The following is a 24269-nucleotide window of genomic DNA, read 5'->3' on the forward strand; positions in this document are numbered from 1 at the left end:
GGCAGCCTTTTTGAAAAAATCGTGACAACTGAATTTTTTTCCGAGTTCTGTATCCTTCGAAGAGTTGTTCTAACTTACTGAGAAGCTTTATTTTAATCGGATGAACCACTTTTTTTAGAAAAAGGGCGGACACTTTCAAGAAATTTTATGACAGGAGAATTAAAATAGTAACAAGTTTTAAGTTGTGCTTGCAAGCAAGTCACAAAGAAGTCCCCGCACGTTTTCCAAATGACCACAGAACCCAAAAATTTAAATTCAATATACAATTTTAAGCCTGTATACCACGTTTCATAAAATTTGGATGAAAAGTCCCATTTTGAAAGGCAGGCACCTACACTAATCCAAAATTTGAAACATATTCATACGTAGATGGTTTTATATATCCTTTAACTTTGTGAAGATATCTCAAGTCATTTTTTATAGAGATCATCAATTTCTACCACCACACCAATTTTCAAGTCGATGGCTACTTAGATTTACGAGTTATCACAATGTCCTATACCCCTTTCGACCGAAGCACCCTTCCTTTTGTGAAATGAACATCTTTGGGTTAACATTCCAAAATTTTGAATTTAGCGTACAATTTTAAGCCTAAATATCACGTTTCATAAAATTCTTATGAAATGTACACAATTTTCCAAGGGGGCACCTTATTTTGGATGGCGGCCATTTCAAAATGGTGGTCATCCAAAATAATCCGGAATATGCATTCAATTACATTAAGATTGTTCTAAATATGTTTAAGTTAGGTAAAGATATCTCAAGTCATTTTTCCTACAGAAAGAAAAAAAAATCTGAAAAATTGCAAATATGGCGATTTTTTCGGGGTTTCTTTGTTACCATGGCAACACAAAATATTTCGATTCACTTGTTTTTACTTAATACATGTATTGTAGAACTTTACCTTCACAACAATTTTCAAGTTTCTGGCCACCTACGTTGCCAAGATATCGTAGTGTCCTAAATTGTTACCTATCCCCCTTTTCCGCCAAGGCGCCCCTCCTTTTTTTTGTGTGATGTGCACATATGTGAGGTAATAATAATAATAATAAATAATAACAATAATAATAATGATACTAAAAAAAACGATGCAGAAAACAATAAGTCGCAAAATTCGTTTTGGCGACTTAAGCTTCAAAATAATAATAATAATAATAATAATAATGATAATAAGAAACACAATAAAACAATAAGTAACTGTCAAATTTTAAGTGTGAAATAATAAATGAACACGAATACTTTTTTTTTTCATTTTCGTTTGCTAGGTAGTTTTTTTATTTGTAATAACAAAGTAGATATATGAAACTATTTCTTCGAGATAAATGTATATAACAACTTACGTAATTGACTTATTTTCACAAAGCCGAGGAAAAAGCTCGTTATCCAAAAAACAGTTTTCAAGGCTTCCATGATCGAATTTCCTTTCAAAATGCATGCATTTGCCGCTGTGTCGTCTTTTACGGCTAGCAATAAATGTACAAAAACTTCCTTATTGCAGAAACAAATATGGTTATATTGACATAAAGAGTATGGCCATATAATAATATTTACGAGGATTTAAACACTTCATAATACTGATAATTGCTAGTAAATCTCTCTCCTAGTTGATAACTTCTTCGAGTATATTGTTTAAAAATATATTTTATACGGATAAGTATTTTTCATTTTTTATCATAAGCATATATTAAACTTCTTAATCGCCGGTCATGTACACATTTTCTCATAACTGAAGAGGTAATTAAAGGTAGAGGTAATTCTATTTCATTAGAATCTTAATTTACATCAAGTATTACTTATCTTAGTTTATGGCAGGATGTCTTCCTTGTCTGAAAAAAAAACAATGCTCTACTGCTAAAATTATCCAATGAAATGGAAAGTGAAACGTATATAAAGTGAATGTAATTTATTTAGACATAATCAGCCAGATATTTAACAGCAAAATGATTCGCTTGATATTATTTGTTGTAGCAGTGGTTGCACAAGAAGGCAAGTAATAAACACATTATTAGTTATATATTATAGTAAGGAAGTTTCGGAAAGTTGATAACAATTATTTATGTTTGCGATGTTCGTGCCTCTTATGCATCAGAGTTGTAGTTAATTGTCTATCAGGTTATCCCATATCTTTATAAAATATCCTCAATATCGTGATTATTTTAATAACAAGGGCTAAGTTTCATATATGATCAGTGAAGTATCATGGATTTCTCAATTATAACCTCGAATAAACAAAATTGTTCATGTACAATCTGCGGTATTGATGGTTACACTTGTTTGTATCCTTGCTTTCACTTTTTAATACCTATGTATTTACTGCTTTTGTGAAAAGCCAGTGAGTTCAAAATTTCTATTTTTTTCTCGGAAGATGATTATTAATCTATTAATCTATGCATGTTCATTTTGAATTGAATGTTTGTCAAAATGAATATGTTCGTCTAATTAACACTATGATTGGATTTGTTTTGTTTTTTTGTTTGTTTTTTTTTTTTTTGTTGTTGTTACTTTTCGTTTATTTGGACGAATTTATAATGAACTTGACCACAACCTCAATTGAAAGTCATTACTACGTGTTCTCTGTTGTCTCTTGTCGCCCTTTGCTCCTAAAAACTTGTACCCGTCATATTTGTACCCAAACATATAATGTCACATAAAGTGTGCAATTTTGTGTTTGGATTTTTATGTTTCTTTTACGAGTTCACTCTTTTTGCTTTAGTATATGAAACAATTAATTTTACAAAGAAACTATAATTTGTCATATAGCGTTATTTTTAGTATTTTTGTCGAAATGTCGAATCGACTCTTTAAATTATGTGACGACTTATTGTTAAATATAATGCATTCAAGATGTATGGCTTTTGGAATAATATTCAAAAGCTGACATCTAAAAAATAAAATTACGATGCAAGACATATAGTCGAGGATAAACGAAAGATGAAAATATGATGAAGTGAATTAATCGGTTTACATGGTGCGAATTGAAACATCATAATGATCCATGGGTTCATGGTAACCAAATTACTTTTGGAGATGATGACTTCAGTCTTGTTGCAAGGTAATCCATTTCCTGAAGCATGTTTGTAAAAACCTAGCTTATCACAACACGTCTGCATAGTTTCGACGAGCTTTGGCATAATGTATGAAATAATTCAAAATGACTTTTTAACATATTTTTGGCGTAACAAAACAACCAATTTCAGCGTTATAGGAACAATTGAACTGACAAGTAACATAACTTGCTATTTGTTTGTATACACATGCAGATCCATGCCTGACAAAAAATCAGTTAACAGATATATGGCGGTCTTTAGCTTACACAAATGCTTCAAACAACTGTGATTCGCTGATGTGGGAAGGATGGTATATTGTAACAAGCAAAGCTGGGTCAGATATGCCTACAACATGTCCTACAGGCGGATTCAGATGTGGAACAACGTATCCCTTGTACTTATCACCAGGTAGAATAACAGTGACCACTTATCAACCAAATTGTAACTGCATACTTTTGTGCGGAATATTTTATTAAATATATTATGATGAAGGTAAAAACTAAAACGCTCACGAAGAAACATAAATTCAAACATTTTTCAATTTTGTGTCAGCTCTGATAGCTCATACTATTCATATCAACCACCAAAATGATTCAATTTGTTATGAAATACGGTTTTTATTGTGCTAATGCATTTTACTATTTGTCGTGGTCTGAAATGTCTAAGCACCAAACTGTCCGGCATTCGTAAAGAACTATGGGTTGCCATAGTCCGAAAAGGTTTTGAATCGAATTGCCCGGTATTATTAAGCTGATAACGGCATTTTCGAAAACGTTCCAGCGCCATGTTTTGACAAAGATTTTTTGTTTGGAAATTGCTTAGATTGTGTTTTATCACTTTAACTAAGGAATTTGTGTCCAAAACTGGGATAGCTCTCAATCGCATTTACAAATCAAATGAGAAAGAAGTTGCCATGGTGCTTTTTTTAAGCTCCAGACTGAAAGGACAAATAGGATATTGAAACCTTTTCTGACCATAAGTACGGTAAACCTAGATAATGATACAGGCATTTATGCTCCTTCGGGAGCGTATTGATAGATGTACCGTGCAACCAATTACAATTGAGACAACAAATCTTTTAAATATCTTTTTTATCGTCTATAAGCCATGGTTATTGTTGTCAAGAATATTTGAACAGGAAACATGGATATGAAACTGTTATCTCAAATGCAAAATTTATTGAAATGATGTTTTAATGCTGGTGCACATCTCAAATTTAAACAATACAAAATATAATTATTAGTATGTAATTAAACAATTTGAGAACAAATTACTCGGAATCACAAAAAAATTGTGAAAATAGCAATGTTGTTTCTTATAGCTATAATTTTTTTATATGTGAAATTTCCATATGCCCGTTTCATGTATAAATGTACTGTATGAAATACTGTCCACCTTCTTCGTTACTAAATTAACCAACAAAATATACAATTTAATGATATATTTGGGAAAATATGAACACAGGATTCGCATTTTGCACTAATTAAAATCAACTTTTCCCTGCGTTCTTGTTCTTGATAATTCAATATACGTTATATGTTTCCTATTTACATGATCATATATTTTGTTTTTGATTTTTATGGACAAACAATACTTATTTTTCATTTATGTTGTTTGTTTTAGTTTTGCAACAATATGTTTTATAATGCTGTAATATTATCTGATCAGAATGATTTCCATAATTCTTTTTGTGCACTAGCATTATTTTGTGTAGTTTTGAAATATTTTTATCTTCGGTTTTGTTTCCTTACCGAACTGATACAATGTTTATGTAATTGATGTAAAAGGGAAAATTAAGCAGAACACTATGCCATAGCAAATTTTATTGTATTGGCCTATATTATCCTTAATCGGGTTTATAAAATACGCCTATCTACATACACATTTCTTAGAAAAGGATAGAAAAATTATTAGGTAAATCTCAAAGAATAATAAGGTCGTTTTTGATTTGTTTGCGTTACCATTTGACATGAATTAGAACATACATGCACATTTGTAGCCCATAATCCTACTCCGCTATTACCCGGCCCGGGAAAAACCGTAAACAGGACAGTTTGTTCAGCGCATTTCACCGGAGATTGCTGCAGAAATCAAGTAACAATCAAAATCAAGAACTGTGGGGAATTCTATGTCTACTTTTTAAGACGTCCATCCTCCTGTCCATCAGCATACTGTTTCGGTAAGTGTTTTTTTACGTTACAGTGTTATAAGGATTATTGGTTTATTACATTTTTCGGTTTATAATGCATGTATATTACTTCATATAAAAAATCATATTAGCAATATTTGCTACTAAACAGATGTGTCCTGTAATAAGGCATTTCAGTTTGTATCGTTCAGTTCTCGGTTACGATCTGTGTTTCCACGGCAACTATTCCAATTTTTATTTAGATCTGATATGCATGGTTAAGCAAGTCTCGGATTTGTTAGAAAGACGTTTTCTGCATGCTGCGTAATGTAATATTCTTGAATATGTCGCTTTCTTAGTTTATCTTATTATGCAAATGATTTTTATTTTCTTTTAGGTAATAATTTGCCATGCCCTCCAGGAGAAAATTCTGAAAACGGTTTTAGTCCAGGCTGTGATAGTACGTTGAACACGTCAAATCAAAACATCTTTTTATATGTATATGTTTAAAATGTATATTTATTTATTTATTTATTTGTTTGTTTATTTATTTTGTACTGTAACATTTCAAAATTTTGAAGACGTGTATTAACAAGTCAGTTTTAATAACGACGCAGAATTATTTACGAGAATATTTTTCAGGGAAATTCAAGTATCTTTAACTGTAAATAAAAACTAGCGCTTAATTATTTTGACAAAAAAGATGACAGAGTTACGAGGAATACTAGTACATGTTCAGTCATACATTTCTCACAGCTGTAATCTTCCTATTGTTGTCAATGTATGGTCACGATTTTTTGTAGAATACCCGAACATCACTGTTCAATCGACACAAGTAACTGCTGGATTATACAAAGAAAATAGAATGAATAATAATGAAATGTATACTTACGAAACAATCCAGTTTCAATGTCATACAAATATAGATACTCGATACCGATATGATGTTCGTTGGTATATAGACGATTTCGAAATTACAAAGGCCGCATTCGTTAACATGTCTCATACAGCGTTGGTAACCGAAACCATGCTTCATCAACATCATTGGGAACAGAAATTTAAACCGAACATGATGGTAAATTTGAAGTTCACTCATTTAATTTCCTCTATTTATCCCCGCTAAAAACATATTTTACAAAAAAATACTTACATTTTTTTACTTTATCAACACTATGCATGTCGATTTTTTAAACCCGAGATACAGCAATATGTTGAAAAAAACTACGCAGAATTTATTTTGCCTGAAAAAGGAAAGTTTTTATTATTTTCAAGAAAATTATTCCCCTAAGTTTCCATTAATAAACTATAGCTTGCATTTATCGCGGTATTACAAATATTTTATTTTAATTTCGTTTATTTTTTTATTATACTATTTTATAGGTACAATGTTCCATTCAAATACGCGATGCAAATTTCCCAGCTCCTGGACCGAGAAAATATTCAACTAAATTTTTTGCCGGTGTGCAGGTAACATTTGTAGTTAACATAATCATGATAATGGTGTCTTTGAATTATTGTTAGTATATTCGTTTTTTATTATTATTATTATTATATTTAAATTACGACTTTTTGTCATTTTGCAAATAAAACTGAATATAATGTAAAGACTTTGATTCTGATAGATTAAACAAGATGCCAACGCTAGAGTTCTTGTTGAAGGAGATCCCCCAGTCGGAATAGAGGTTTCTTTGACGATACCTATAGGATGCATGTATCCGATTAATAACGCAATGTAAGCTTTATTTCATTCATAGCAATGCACATTTCTTTGACCTGACATAATTTCCATGTGGTTCAGGTCTATCTGTTTTTACATGATCATTTATTTCATGCCAATCGGGACCTAAGGGAAATATTGAAAAGGACGCTACAATTTTATTCCCATATGTATGTCAAGTGGTCACAATGGTTTATTTTTTTAAAAGGCGAGAGAAAAGTACTTGTAGAATATTTGGTAAATGAAAAAGAAATATCACACTATGATACCGAAAAACGAATAAGCATGTAGGTAGAACTTTGATGGGTTTACCAAATATGTCTTTCTAAACGATTTAATAGAATACATTATTTTTTATTCCGGGAACAAATTTCTGTCGTCCTAAAGCTTATCAGCATTACTTTTTGCGGTATGATATACCCAGCGGAATAAACTATACGTAAGGTTTCATGGCGTTGAAAGTTTAAAATAATAAGTATCAAATTCAAAACGAATGTAACGGGTATATATCATTCTGTTTAATGTTAAGGACGAGAAATGAGTTGTGGATACGATATCTAATATATATATATATAATTTTCGGTCAATTAATGACATTCTTCAGTGCCTTAAATAAACTGAATGTGTATGAAAGTAAATGGTCTTTAAACACAACTCACTATCTAATCAGGTGAATATCTGTGACGCATTTGAATTTAATGACAGTTAACAAAGATCTTCAACATTGTGTTATAAACACACGTTTTGTGCTGCTATTGAACATTGTGTAAAACTATAAAACTAAAGATATCTACAAACACTGTAATAAGAGATTATACAAAATAGGAAGAACTTAATATTTTTTTAATCAATCCCGTGTGTATGTAAAATACGGAGTTATTTTAAACAAAGTCCCTCCCGCTTCACTTTTTGTAGATCGCATCTTTTGCCTTCAAAAAGTTGGTGAATCTAAACAGCCTTTTCACAAGGGCTGAAACGAACACAGGAACGACCTAACAAAAAAGCCTTTTCTCCCAATTAGTCAACACTTCAGATAACCAAACCATTGTCTCCATAATATCAACAATATCCAAATCTTTATCGTGGCACAAAACACGATCTGGAGCGATCTACAGAGAGTGAAGCGGGAGGGATTTTGGATAAGAGAACTCCGCAATGTTGCTCATTATATGTTTTATTATAGTGTTTTAACATCTTTATCGGTATTGTTGAACCATTCTTAAACTTATATACTTTTTATATATGTATGTATATATATAAATATATATTTGTAATTTGATCATTTCAGTTTATCTGAACAAATTAAGAGTCTTTGTCTGTTGAACCTATTGACAGCAGTTCCATTGTATCAGGTAGATAACAGTCATTGCAAAAATGGACTATCGGATGAATCGTTGGCATTGCAATCACAAATGTGTGGAGTTGTTTTTAAGTTCAATGAGACAACTAAACATATTGTAAATGTATCAGGAGCTGTTGACAAAAAAATTAATTTCAATGACCGTATATCCGTATTGCAACTTTACCAGGACATCACTACCAATACTGAAATTGATGAACTAAATATATGGCTGGGTCTTACGCTTCCTCAGATAATGGTAAATACAAGTAATATTTCTAGCTGGTTTAAAAGAAATTTATTCAAGTTTATTTAAAATTGTGTGCCTAACCATTGTTTTTGTTTTGATTCGTTTCAGTGTTTTTTTCTGCTTTGTTCTGTTTTGTTTATGTCTGTTAGTTTTTGTTTTGTTTTGGTTTTATGTTTTGGATTTTTTTCTTTGTTTTCTTTGTTTTGGATTTTTTTTTTTTTTTTTTTTTTGCTTTAGCTATGTTAGTTTCTATTCGTTTTGTCAATATAAACAAATACTAATAAAAACAAGAATCAAAATGATATAAGAACATAAAAAAATAAAGTAATTAAAAAATACACCAAACATTAAGATAGATAAATCATGTTACAGTAGACCGAACATGAAGGACATCAAATATGATTTTTAACCAATACCTCAATAATAGAACAACAGATATCTTTCATCACTTGTAAAATGTGTTAACTCTTACCATGCTGATTTGTTTGGAAAAAATATCTAGATTTCGATATTGTGCAAACTTATGCAAATTAGTTGCATCATGGTGCTGATCCTGATTGTTATATACAAGTTAAGGGTTTAAGTTTTCATATCACAACTCTTACGTTATGCCAGAGCTTGCCGAAACTACGCAGACTTTTTGTATCGCGCTAGACTTCAAACAAGTAGGCTTCGGGTTATGTTGCAACAAGATTGAAGTCATCACTACAGAAGTTTTATGGTCGTCATCATGAACTCGCGCATCGTTACGGTGTATCCATCTGCGCAATGAAAATTGATTTGTTCAAGGTGTCAGTTTTTTTTCCTTTCCTATAACCTTGGTTCCCTTGATTACTCTTTGACTTTATGAGCAACTAGGCGGGTGTCTCTAGAAAAGCAGACCTACCCTACCGGTGCACCTGGTCCATGCACCCAATTTTTAGTGGAGTCCGAGTTGCTCATTTGCTATTGTTACTTACTATGGATTATTTCAGTTAATTTATTTTCTTTGTTATGTAAGTCAGTTTTCCATGTCTAGTATTTGTCCCTGGATTACATTATTTTGATTACCACCAAAACATTGGTTTCCTCGATTACTCTTTGCAGTTGGTGGCCTCAGATTGGCCTTAAAAAGAAAGTGGTTTGTATAAGCAGTTGACATCGCGGGAGTGGACAAAAGACATTATCATTCAACAGAAACCAGGTGAAATGAAGCATTTTCGGTCAACTCTGCTGTTGGAGACCAAGAAATGAACCCAACCCCTCAAAAAACTTTTTGTGGCCACCCTAACTCATGACCCTTCTGTTCAGCTCTCAAGTCCCAATTTTTGATAAAACTCTACACAAGATAGTCTCTTTCTAGAGCACATTTACTCTGCTTGCAAATGAAATCAAATTGTGGTTTTCTAAGCTAAAAATAACACTACCAGAATCCAAAAATCTGAAAACATGGTAAGAGTTAATAATTTATTTTTATTCCACGACTATACAAACTACGTGTAATTATGTGTGTGTGTGTTGTTACAGTTTACTGTTCAAGACAAAGATCGTATAACAGCAGGAAGAAAATGCTACTCGAACAACGATCCACATATGATTTCTTTTGATGGAAAGCAAGTACATTTTTCTCAATGCAAACTGTTTTGATATTTTGGTGTTTTGTTTTTAATTTACTTTTCAAGTAGGTTTGAGTTGCTGCTGGAATAATACAAAAACCCAAAGAAGTAACAAAATATGAAAATGATGCAATTTTAAATTTCCTTTCGCTTCCTATAATATAAAGTGACGAAAATAAAATTAACATATTTTTGAAAGCTACATTTTGTACAATTGAAACATTTACACGTTGAGAATCAATTAATTTGATACTTTATTATTCAGTTGTTTTGTTTTTCGGTTTGCCTAAAAGATAATCAATGCGACATATACTAACATGCATATAAAATTCAAATTATTTTATTATTTTGGTTAGCGTAATATATGATAACAGATAAGACATGTAAATACACACATGTATTTTTTTATTTACTTGAAAGTTGAAAATTAATACTATATATATAAGTCCGTCGCTCTAGACCACTCGGCCAACTAGGCCATATAAAATACAGCTTTTGTTAACGCAATGATAATTACCCGGTAACAAATCTAGAGCGCGAGCAATAGCACATGTTGTAACTGAATAGGACAACAATTCCATAATTTTGATTCTTATATTTATTAATAAATTTTAAAAGAGTGCATAACGAACACTTTAATGCACTAGACAATTTTTTTTCAATTTGTCAAAAAAAAACAATTATCAAATTTTCTCTGCATAAATCTTTGTCGGAGTAGCTATAAGTTGAACGCTTAAAACATCACACGCATCAATTTTGTACAAAAGTTGTTACTAATCAATAAATAAAAGTGTGTTGTCTTGCATGAAATAGACCAATAGCTTTAGTACCTAAATGCATGGTCGTAGAGGTGGGGGAGATTTACCCGAAAATAGGAAATTTTATGTAGTTGTAAAGATCTCGATATTGCTAAGATATGATATTAACATCGTCTCATTTTTTTCAGAAAGTATGAATTACAACGCTCAGTTGGTGAATATATTATGTATCAACATGCTCAATTACCTATCATTGTAAGTCACAAATGTAATTTTAATTGTACAACGACCTTCATTTAGACACATGTGTAATAAGCAGATGACATGCTTTGAAACAATCACTCAAATGCTCAAAATAGCTTTTATATGTTTCAAATAAATGAAATGTAGAACATAGATTATTTATTCATGAATCACTTGTATCATTTTCGACAACAAAGAATACAAGTATAAGACTGAACACGTATGTTTTCTGAAATTTTACTTCCTTAAGATTGTATCGATAACTTTGGTGACATATACATTTAGAAGTGTATACACCTCTGAAACAAATAAAAGCAAGGAAATACAAAGATAATATAAAATTTATGAGAGGAATTTATCTGATAAACTTTTTACTACTTTTAGGTAGTGGTCTTTGTAAGAATCATACAAATTCTGTTATATTTGATACATCCCAAAAAGGCTACACATTTTTATTTTTGTTGCTGTTTTGTTGGTCAATTTAATGAAATGTGTATTTTTTCATTCCAATCTGTTTGCTCTTAGCAGATAATCCACATTTAAAATCAAATAATTTCAATTGTTTTTTAGTGTCATTTACGGAGTTATCTCCTTTAATTTGAATTCTACAGTCCATTCTGCATATTTTTGTCTCCTAAAAAAGGTTATATGAAAAGCCAAATGTTAATTTCTGATTATCATAACATTTAAAACAAAGTATCAAAAATAAAAATATATTGACTTTTCAACTCTGAATCACATTTTGTTTGATTCTTATTTGGAGCGGTACCTTAATGAAGTAATTGACTTCAATACATGTGAAATAAATTGTTGACTTAATGATAACGATGAAGTGTAAATTGAACATAAATTTACACGTAGTGTGTCAAATAAATATGTCTTTTAAAAATATACATTGCATGTCTAACATTTTAATTGTTATTTGTTATACAATACTGAAATAAATTAATGATGATATCTTAAGATATTAACATACATGCCTTCAACTTGATATAGAGCTTTTCGGAACTTTCAGCCAATATTAAGACGGGATGTATCAGGCGAAAAAAAAGCAATTCGGATGTTGATTTTTTCTTGCAATATGAGTTGTTGCATTTTTACTACAACAAATATATCTTTTCTTTGCTCCTTTGTTCCTCCGGACAATCTTTGTGGAGTTACTTTGATGTCTTGATTTGTAGAACAACATACATATGCTTCAAACATGTCATGTATTGTATTCATATTTTGTATTAGATTCATAGTTACTACCAACGATGTCACTCAGCTTTGTGCAATTGTGGTGCAGATGTGCGGAGTGGCAACAGTATATTTGTTGCTAATTTTTGTGGAAGAAATAATGTTGTTCAAAATATTTGCGACGAAAGTGACATAGATGTACAAAAACAAGTAAATGGATACGTGGTTAGTTTATATATTATCTAGTGATCTGGATGTATGTTCTTTAATTCTAACTGAAAGCCCTAAGATGAATGTTTAGGCCCTTGCAAACACATTTTATGAACGAAACTGCAATTATTGTGTGTCCTGTCTAGTTCGCCTGTACTGCTTGTACATAAAATTAGATATAATTTTTTTTTGACAAGTCTTATTTATATAGAAAAAAACTAAATCCCTAATCAGAAGATATTATATGTCAAAATCGACAAGAGTATAGACAAATAAAAGCAACATTACATTGTTGGGTTTAACATCCGAGCAGCAATATTTCAGCTATATTCATGATTTGAGCTATCGCTATTGTAGGTTTGATCACTTTTTGTTTATAAAAAACGCAATTAAAATCAAAGGGGTAAATTAACTAACACTAGTTTGTGGCCTACAATTTTGCCAAACTTTCAACTTACTTTTTGAAATTTATTATTTGCCTATTTTAAAGCTAAGATACTTTTTGAATATTAATATACACAAAATGCATGCTGTTGCGTGATAATTATTTCATAAGGAGGGCACAAAACTCTACATCTACACAGTTTTCGAAGAATTTTCACAAAAATATGAGAATTTTTTGGTAGTTTTTTAATCCAAAAAATAGAGAGAGCAAGCTATGAACAACAAAATCTTTTGTCAGGAGTTGTAATGGTACAGAATGTTATTTTTGTAGAAATATCAAGGAGTTCGATAAATGCGCTCTATTTGCTCATGAAATGAGTTATTTTAATACAATTCAAATTTTGCGTTATTTACCTCAAATACTTTAGTGCAACACATGCGTTAACAGCAATGGAACTTTGTTTTTCACGAAAGTCACATATTCAACTAGTAAATTATGCAATTTTCAAATTTATTTGAAAAACGTCAGTTTTTAGGGCTGATTTTGATATTTTCTGAACATACTCCTTTGGTAAAATACTTGAACAAGAAGATTAGCTGATATTTTCAAAGTGCTTACACGATTATATTTACATCTAGTATAGACCCCATGACTTCGAATAATAGCAATTTAAGACCACAATACCATATAAATACGTTCAAAGTTATATATGCACCCATTTTTAAAAATACAAATTAATATGATAGATAGGTAGATACATACATACATACATACATAGTTCTGGATCAGCACACATTTGAAAATTATTTTAATTTCAATTCTCCAAAGTATTGATTTCACAAACAATGTTAATAAAGTATTGTTTTAGTATAATGATACATTTAACAAGTGCTACTGATTTCTGTTTTCCAAATATCTTTATTAATATCTAGATAAAAACGGACTCAACGATTAATTTTCAGGTAACTGTACCATCAGGAACACGGTTGATTATAAGGATGGGTGTATATTGGGGTGCTTATATTATAACGACGTACCAAATACAATCATCATCACTTGATTTTGGAATGACGTCAGGATTATGCGGAATTTTTAATCTTAAAACTGGAGATGATTTTACAATGAGGAATGGCCAATTGACATCATCAAATAATAATTTTGCCGAATCATGGAGGTAAAACATTTCTGTTGTGGTAATCGTTGATCTGTTTTGTACACATATATTGTATCTACCTCCGACAAAACGTATGGGATGCCCTATTGTTACACCCTTAACCACAATGATTGTTCAACAACTGTTCAAAAGTAATTATGTTATTGTAGTAAACATTTACATGTATATAACACATTAAGGTCACATTTTAAATGATCCTTATGCACTGACGTGATGATGTAGGAAAGTTTAATTCAATGTCAAAAGTGCGTCAAACATTAAAAAATGATAAAATGCACTACTTAATAAATTGAAAACGTTTCCTTTATAGCTGGTAAAAGAAACATTGAAATTAGGAAGAGAAAGGTACGGTTTGCAAGGATGGAATTTCTCTCTTTAATGTCCATGCCACCTGCTAAAATGAAAACCTTGTCCTTTGTATATATACGAGAATATATATTTTTGGGTAGAATAAAGAAAATGAAGGAAAGCTTGTTCAATGCAAAGAACCTTCAACCTGTCAAGTCTAAAGCAAAGGTACATTGCACATGCAAGAAGGCGGCTGGAAGCTTTCCGTATGGAAAACCTGAAATTATATGTAATGTCACAGCTGCAATGACACCCTGTCGAGAACAGAATCTACCGTCCTCCGTATTTGCTGGGCGATGTAAATCTGTAACCCACGAACGTCGTAAACGTGAAGCTTCGGTTATAACAGATGAAGAACCGGAACAGTATCCACTTGAGCTTAATGATTCAAATCCTGTTGTGGTAGTATATTATACAATTAAATTTAAATTTAATGGATTTTTTCCAAATATTAAGAAACTGTCCATATGGAAACTAGGCAGATTTGAGATTATTTGTGAACAGATAAATTGATAATTTCCCCTTATTTTAAAGTGTTTTGTGCAGTACATTACAAAATACTTTTCATTAATTGTTCAGAAAGCATACGTCTTATATATATAATCGATGAAATGTTTTTTGTTGTTATTTGTTTTGAAACAAAACATGAAATGTGTCACCCACTGATGAAGTCTCCCCTTTTTACTCCCTCAAGTGTTCAAATATATAATTCACATGTACATATTTTTTTATTTGCGTAAATGAACTAAACATTGGATTCAAACAATTAAAAGCGCATCTGTTCTTTCATAGGATATTGACATTTAGAAATACATAATCTGTCCGAACTTATTCTTATTTTGTGAAGCAATGCAAGTAGTCTGATAAGACAATTGAAAGATTAGTTTTGTTTATAATTTTTTTACTTTTAATATGAGATATTTAGAAGTCTATTTGAAGTTGCTTATGTGCTTAATTTTATATCATGAATGAATACATTTCTTTAAAACATCCATTTTTAATAAAAGCCTGACCTAACTTGGAAGAATGGTTGGACAGAACAAAAGGCAAAAGATCACTGTAATCAGGCTTTTGACTCTATGACCACATTAGAGTTATGTTCAACATACGTTCCTTCAATACCTGCGGATAGTTTTATCTCAGAATGTGTGTTTGATATTCAGGTATGTATCATTTTATATACGTCTAAAAAAGGTGAAAAACTTTATTTTTCTGTTGTTCAAAGATGAACATTTCAGTGCGGGCATTAAAGAAAACATGATGCCGCTACTCAATGATTGGGTGGTATATTGGAACCCCCTTTTCGGCCTATCCGTCTGTCCGTCCGCATTTCGTTCAATTGATGTGTTCGTATTAAATTTTGTGTGATGCTTAATATAGTGTAAATACGTTAAAAGCAATTTGGATGCTATCTGAAATCACCCTCTTGTACGATTGGGGGGACCCTAGCACTACCACGCGTGTATCTTCATCTTTGTGTAGTACAGCAATCACATGTACTGACTTCATTGCAAGTATTACACAAGTTTTAATCTTTATCACAGATAACAGGTAACACTGAATGGGTAGAAGAAAGTCAAAACAACTTTGCAGTCTCGTGTATGGGTGAGGCAAGTAGAATGGAAAATCTAACAAAATCAAATTCTACAGGAAATGAGTCAGAAGAACAGTCAATTTTTGAACAAATTGCATCTGTTAGTTGTCCCAAAAACTGCAGTAGACATGGAGTGTGTAGAGAAGGTAATTATTCAGGTTCCAGCACCAGCAAATTTCAAAAACTACCACCTTAACTTATTTTTACTGTTTTGACATCATTAATTTCAGCGAACAGTAATGCTCAGACCTAAATAATGCATACAAATTAACAAAAATAAATGAGCAACTCTATAAAAACTTGAAGCATGGATCAGGTACACCGGTAGGTTAATCGTCTTTGCCAAGAAATCTAGATTTTCATTATTTCCCTTCATTAGAGGAGGAGTACGCAATGTCTATCCCCTAAGGTAGCGCAACCGTACAGGGGCGGATTCAAAGTTTTAAAAATAAGGCAGGCTACATTCTTCTTTTTTTTTGCCGAGTTTTTTTTCAAAAAGAGAAAGTTCAACCCAGGACTCCTTTGGCTCTGCCACTGCATAGTACTTTATTCTAAAAATGCTGCTTTGCTGATTGTATCAATGTCAATGTCAATTTGAGGTTATTTTTAGCTTGTATAATTTATTTATTCCAAATTTGCATGTTTTTTTTTATTACAGACTCATGTCTATTTTCAATTTTAATTTGACTCGTGAAAGTCCTGGTATTAAAGAATAAGCCCACAGCGGCATTAAGTTTGTCGTAAAAGACAAAAAAACACAGTACTCGGGGACCGGAGAACTTTACCCAGAGAGCAATTAGATTTCTGCCCTCGGTAGTAGAATGGGGTACACTCGGCATGCTTAAGGCTTTGGTTGTCAGGCAATGATACGGAAGACCTGATCTTGATCAATAGTGATGCACCGTGTTTGGTATAATGTTATAATCCTCGCAGTTAGGGAAAACTGCTGTGGTATTCGATAGGAGTACGAGCCTCGCTACAATAAACTAAATTGCCAAATCCACCCACCTCTACCTATTCCCAGTGACAATCGAAATTTGTTTTACACTTTTATCCTTGTGTCCCATCCAATGTTCACCTTACCTGACACGAAGGACCATGTGAGCTATTGCCATCACCTGGCGTCCGTCGTCGTGTTGTTGGCAATTTTCCAAAACTCTTCTCATAAGAAACTGCTTGACCAATTTAAACGAAACATGGTATGAATGTTTCCTAGAGTATGGTGCATAGAAGTGATTTGGAGATTTGTGATGCTTTAAAAACATGACTGCCGGTTGTTTAGAAATAGAACATAGGAACAACACACCATGCCTCTGAAAATTTTGACCCATTGTTCATGCGCAAAATTGAGTGGTAACATTTGATGAAAATTAATCTATTTACCGTTCGTCTAAACTATACATTTATTTTAGGTGAATGTAATTGTACTTCTGAATTCTTCGGTGAGGATTGTTCAATGCCAGTAACGGCAGCACCGATAATTTCGACTTTTAAGTTTAACAGTAAATGCGATACAACACAACGGCCTGTAGAAAATACATTGTTCCGGGAATACATTTTAGAGAGGGCAATTTAACATGTCGCTTCCGCTCGTACAAAGTGAGTTATATGTTTTCCTTTTGTATTACAATGCTTTAAATTTCATAGCTTATTTTATTATGTTATTGACAAAACATCTTACTACATAGGAAAATTTTAATTGATGTTTTCACATGCTTTAAAACATATGGAAACATATAATTAGCACCTATATGGAATCATCTTTATTTTTGTCCATTAAAACTCGTGAACTGCATATTTTGAACCAATTCAAATAAAAAGATATGCCTATAATGATTGAAATCATTTGTTTATTTTTTACTATTCTAATGAGTGTGTGTCATATTTATATTTATTATAATTAAAAACATATGTTTTTCACATGTTTCGGAAACATATGAAAAACGCGTGTTGCAAGTTTTCCCATGTATACTCAAATTTGCGAATGCAGTAATTTTTCCGGCTGTAGTAGAATATCGCTGATTTGATTTTTCATATTTAAAAAAAAAACAAAAACTTTCATTTGTTTAAATGTAATTTGTTTTATTCATGAGTATATATTATGAAAGTGAAAGTTGTTGGCATAAGTTCCAATTTGATTTATATCAACAAATTCAAGCATTTTCAGGTGGTAGATCTTTTTAAGTCAGTGATTAGTCTGTATCATATTCAATTTCACCAAAGCCTTTGAAGTTTTCCTGTGATACAGAATGAAATCAGTCCAAGTTACTCTGATGCTTACATACGATTGATGTAAAATGGTGAATACAAACGTTCCAGTGATTTCTAAGAGTTACCGTAGGTCTACCTCCTTATTGTATCATTGTGTTTAGATTTATTACAATGAGACCGTAGAAGATGGCATAGTCGAGGAAGTAGAAAGGAAATACGTTGGACCCTTTGCAATACATTGCGTCGCGCCAGAGACACGTCTGAGACGGTCAATACAAAATGATATCACACCACGTGGATATTACCTTAGCATATCTAATGACGGACTAAATTATACCGACGAAGTTCCATTGGTGATTTACAATTCATTGTGTTTCAACTGTACTATGACCACCATGATTTGCCAAGAATTAGTAAGTGTTAAATTACGAGGAACCGTTAGTAAGGATAGTTAAGTAGCAGTCTTTATAGAAATCAGACAGAAGGTGATTCATGCATGTCAAAAACCTATTCAACAACTTTACTTTTATTTCCTATTCAGAATCAGTTAAAGACCATAATCAGTCATAGTTGTTCATTTTGGTGTTGCTCTTTTGAGAAAAAAATTATATAAAGTGTACATGAAATTGGCACTTTGCGAGAGTTATTGTTCTTGTTTTTGTTTGATTCGGTTGATTTTAGTGGGAGATAAATGTAATATTTTGTCAAAAGTGCAGATCTTAATACAGAAACAATTATTGTTTTGTAAAAGTATTGCATTTGTAAGAAAAAGCATCAAATGTTTAGGTCGGGGGTATCTACCCCATGAATCACTTTACCATCGGCAGTGTCTGAATTGTATGTGCACTGGTACTTAAGTAGACTTGTTTTGTAAAAGAGATGTGCCCATGAAACCATTCCAACCATAAAATTGGCTTTTGCCCGTCTTGTATAATGCTATTTGCAAAAATGCAATTTTGATCAACAATCATTTAACAAATGTAATCATGTTCTCTCGGCCTTCGAATTTTGAATTTAAATTATTTTCAACTGTATCGATCGCTCGGGTGAAATCTTTCTATGATTTAACCTTAAAGTGTAATTTATTATTTGATATTTTGAAATATTATACGTCATACAAAAATCTTGAATTCTGATTAGGTAATGAGTAATTTTAGTCTAATCTCTGAACATCTTAACTTGCTCCGCCCCCACTGGACAATGATTGAAGGATCGATATAAAACCCCTGACGTCACGATATATCACACTATCGGATTCAGTATAATATAACACATATTGCCTGTAGTATAAGGTGTTATGCATCGTATCACACTCTGTAAATGTATCACCCTCGACTTCGTCTCGTGTGATACTACAGCGTAACACCCTCTACTAAGTGTATACTATTTAATGATGTGATTCTACACGACGGATCGTATAACAAGTTTCAAGTTTATAAGCATAGAGGCAGTATGAAAACTACCCATTAGAATCTATGTTCGAAAACATGGACGTAAAAAAAGAAACGTTTTCTTTAGGTAAAATTAACTTCATTATTAATTATAAAAAGAAAACAACTTTATCGCCTGTATAGTTTCTATCCAATGTAAAGACTATACATACATAATATATTAATTTCAGGACTCATGTCCAGAGAAACAAGGTAAGTATTATTTTTTTACAAGTAGTTTGTTATCCAAACATTGGCAAACACTATGTCAGTTGTCCCTAAATTTGCAAGCCCGACCATCTTCACATTTTCCTCATACCTTACAATTGCTATCATTGCCATTTTTGCAATATGAAGCCAATCTTTAAGTTAACCGTTTACAGTATTTCTAAGAATCAATCTGGTAAAATAGATATTACACCGCCATCTACGAATCAAGCAATGCGTGTGTTAGGTATGTCACATACAGAAAAAAACGCCAAAATTATATTGCACTATCCAAGTATTTATACCTATAAGCTCCACAAATAACAAACAAAATGTCGAATGTAAATGTAAAGTTTTACTAGTTATTTTGTTTCCAATTCAATTTGTAAACATATGTTTTATTATATCCTTTGTAAACAGTGACATTTAATCCGATCTCAGATTATCTGACGGGTATCTCATTAATTTGGGGTTAAAATTAAACGTTCAATGTAAGTCGTGTTATTCTTTCAACAGAATGCTTGATTTTTTTCAGTTCCTGTGGTTATTGTGACAACAGCGAATGACAACACAGCGTATTTGATTATCGGTATATGCTGTGGTCTGCTTTTGGCCATTTCTGTCGTCATAGTTTCTATCGCAATCAGATTTAAAAAGTAAGTAAATTTCAACAGTTTTAAGGAGTGAATTGATTTAACCACATTGATTAAAGACATAGAGAATAGCTCTAGAATTTTATAAACTTCCCATATACAAGTACCTTTTTGCACGAACCTTTCCTACTTTCCGCATACATATATAACAGAAAGTGAAGTCCGAACCCATATTTCTCGTTTAGAACTAGATTAGGACCACATAACTCGTCTAAATCTTCATTCGGTTTGCATTTTTGGATAAAATATTTACAGTTTTTACATGAAATTGGCAATTTGCACGAATTGTCGTTCTTGCTTTAGTTTACATTAGTTGGGGTGAATCCACGTTATTCCCAGGAATACTGATCTGTAAGCAAAAGGGGCTATGGTTATATGGCCTTTGTAAAATCGGAAAAAAAACTTTGTTCGGTAGAATTTTCAGCACTATGAATCACCAGCTTCACAAATGGCCGTGTCTTGCATTTAATTTCATATGAATTGGAATTGAAATATAACATTAATGTAAATAAATACATTTTAAACCAGCGCTCCTATCTCCCCCTATCTCCTCCATTTAAAATCCCCATCCCTATTGCGAAATTCCCATCCATTCCCCTTCTCATAAAACACAGGATGGGAAGTTTGACCATTCCTCACATTTTATTGCGGTCATATCATCTAATAGTTCTAAACCACTAGTATTGACGTACAAAATCATTTCAAGTCTCTGAGACTAAATCAGAAGTAAAACAATATACACTCTTAATTTATCTCTTCTATTTCTACTGTTTGCTGCTACATCTGTACTTACAGCTGGCCTGGATTGAAATGAAAAATAATTAAGCTATTTTCATATATTTTTTTTTCCAATTCTGTCGATTCCATGCACACATATGATACATGTGGAAATTTGATAACATAGCAGGGATTCAGTAATTACTAATAAGTTTCGTGTAAGCACAAACTTATTTTTAAGCATTGGTATCATACAAGTCAAAAACGGAACAATAATGACACTGCAAACAGTTCATTTAACAGGAACGTAAAGTTAATTAGCAATAGTAACGTACCCAAGGTATTTCATTGACTTGATTATTTGATCATTCTGACCCATCAAGATTACATTTACTATTATACAATCTTCATATAAAGTACAATTCTCGACCTCACTAGCATTGCCTAAACTTCAGTGTATTGAACAATCGAAATTATGAAAAATATGTTAAACAAATCTTAAATGCAACGGAGTCTAATTACGATACACTACAGACATGCGTGGCTTATTGGTTTATTTTTGTTCACTAAAGACATGTTATGGTTATGTCAGATCAATCAAGTGCAAATGATTAAGAACTGATCTCTGCACAAATTAGTCTGTGATTGAATCATGGTAAAATCAAAAACAAGTTCACAATATTATCTGAAATGCAGAAATAGCATGCATTTTTTGAGTAATACATATGAAATGTATTGAAACATCATTATTTAAGAGCGATAACTTACTTTTCTTCTATCTTTCTATTGTAAATCTGGATTCTTTCATCGTCATCTGGCCCGTTTAAGACGATTAAAATGTCAATTCATCTGAAAACGTCCACAAACTCTAATGACAACATTGTAAAATCGTGTATTTTTTTTTTAGGTTGATTTAGTTTTTTTCTTCATTATTTCCTAATTTCTTACAAATTCCAGCGCTTAGCCGTTTGTCTAAAATGCATGCAGAATAATTACTCTTTTCATTTCAGAAAACAACGAATTTCAGACTCAACTCTTGGTTTAAAGACAGACTTTTTTCATAGACGTAAAGCATCCGAGAATTAAAAAATGTATAATTGTACCTCTAATCTAAATGACAAATGCTATACAAATCAACTGATGTTACATAATTAATAATTTTTAAAACGTCTTAAACGTATTGTTATACCCCGCTCTGAAGAAGAGAGGGGCGACCGTAGACTGTTTTACCAATGTCCGTGCGTCCGTGTTCCCGTCCGTAACATTGTTTTCCGTCAGTTTTTCACAGCAACAACCAATCACTGCGGCTTGAAATTTTACCGCATATCTTCTGCAGGTCATCCATATGGCGAGAAACATTGTATAACAAATTGATGTTTACAGTGGACTTATTTTTCTAATATCGTGATTGAACGTATCACTAGAGAGACATTGCTTACAGATTTCTTGGTTTATTACCTTGTTAAATATACATTATTGTAAACGTATTTATTTTAGCTATTGCCATTTTTTTGGGAACTCTATAAAGTGAACATATTCGTTGGTATCAATTTTTGGTCTCCCTATGATTGCTTTATCATTTAATTGTAATTTTACCGATGCATTTTTAAATGTGTTAATAATTTGTCATTGTTTGATTATTTGTTTATTTATTTACATGTTTGACTGTTTATATAAATAAAGCATTTCTTATTATAGTAACGTTTACTTTTCATGCCTTCCTTGTTTGTTATCTGACTGTAGACTTCCATTAATTGGTTCTACAGAAAGAACCGAGTTTTCGATTTTCTGTTTGTAAAGAATTGTGATATGCTTCAAGGTCCATGAAATTGTTGTCGAAACATTTGGTAATCGAATACGTTCAATGTACTTGTAACTGATCGGAGTTCTTAACTTTCATTTTTACGTGCTAATAGGGGCGCACTCAATATATCTTCACATTAACAAATTTATGAGTGTATTCTTGAGTTTCATTCGTTGGGATGGGTAAGGCCATATTTACCAGTGAAATGTGTCTTTATCATATTTTAGGTAAATCAGTCTAACTGAAACATTTTATGCATTGAATTCTTCCTGTTGTATCGAATTGAACCCATGTAAGCGGGTACCGTCTAAACTGATCAACCCCACCAACTGCAAAAAGGGTGGACTAGAAAGGCTTCAATATTCTTATTTTGAAGTTAAAATAGAGAAAAAGTAGTTGTAACAAATGTATAAATACGGTGTCTTCGGGGGCAATCATTTAAGGTTGTTAATCGCAACTTTTCGTTGAGAAGAATGTCCATATTGGCAGAGGTAATAAAAAATGTGAGATGCTTACAAATTATAGAAAAGCAGATGCAACTTTAAAAATGATAAAAAAAAATACAAAAAAAACCATCTGTCAAATTTTTAAATTGACTTACTTACACAGTTAACATGCAGCCATTCTACAAATATAACTTTTATTTGTTTTGTGAAATATTATTTTGTTCTTTATAATTTATTTATATTTTTTGTGTGCATGATTTGTCAGGATATAATTAATTTAAACAATCCATTATTTAACAAAATATGTGAATTTACACGTACACGTACAGATAACGCAAATAATTTATGTAATCATTTTATATTACTTTCATCGCTGAGTAGTCTAGGGTGTTAAATTTAGTGCAGATGGTGTTGATAGGTCAGACCGATACGAGTTCGAAGCTCGCGGAGGAAAAAATATATCGGCTTTGCAAATTTGAAAGTTCAAACAATGTTGGGATTTTTTCTTACCCTTGTGTTTATATAAATCTGTATTTCATTCTTTTACATAATTGTAACTCATCAAATTTCATTGCAAATATGTATATTATTTATATGCAAAGTATTGCAACAATCTTTTAAAATTAAACTGATTTGAAGAACATGTCATATATTGACAGCCATAAGAAACTTGAGGCCAAGCCTGAAACACTTCCCGCTTTTCCGGCGATTAGATGTGATTTTGAAGGTAATTGCCATTGGCCCCAAATGTATCCATTTGAGTACTACCTTGTTTATTTCATAGTTTTACAGCTCTAGTTTGCTTGAAATTTCTCAGGGTATTAAGACAAATCT

The 24269-nt window shown here is 31.8% G+C and overlaps 1 pseudogene across 1 annotated transcript; it reads left to right on the top strand.

Annotated features, from left to right (window-relative positions):
• The first annotated feature begins 1897 nt into the window (after positions 1 to 1897).
• Positions 1898 to 23914, top strand: LOC148605304 (von Willebrand factor D and EGF domain-containing protein-like; annotated as a pseudogene). Its single transcript, XR_015915763.1, has 20 exons — positions 1898 to 1986; positions 3261 to 3455; positions 5047 to 5226; positions 5573 to 5635; positions 5979 to 6250; positions 6556 to 6642; positions 6798 to 6907; positions 8181 to 8490; positions 9988 to 10073; positions 11023 to 11089; positions 12314 to 12481; positions 13814 to 14025; positions 14475 to 14775; positions 15381 to 15536; positions 15918 to 16113; positions 17380 to 17566; positions 18340 to 18591; positions 19800 to 19821; positions 20351 to 20471; positions 22196 to 23914. The product of XR_015915763.1 is annotated as a von Willebrand factor D and EGF domain-containing protein-like (transcript).
• Positions 23915 to 24269: the final 355 nt, after the last annotated feature.

This window comes from Perna viridis, chromosome 10 (assembly GCF_037379345.1).
Source record: "Perna viridis isolate PV_CMFRI_1.1 ecotype Kerala chromosome 10, ASM3737934v1, whole genome shotgun sequence".
Taxonomy (NCBI): domain Eukaryota; kingdom Metazoa; phylum Mollusca; class Bivalvia; order Mytilida; family Mytilidae; genus Perna; species Perna viridis.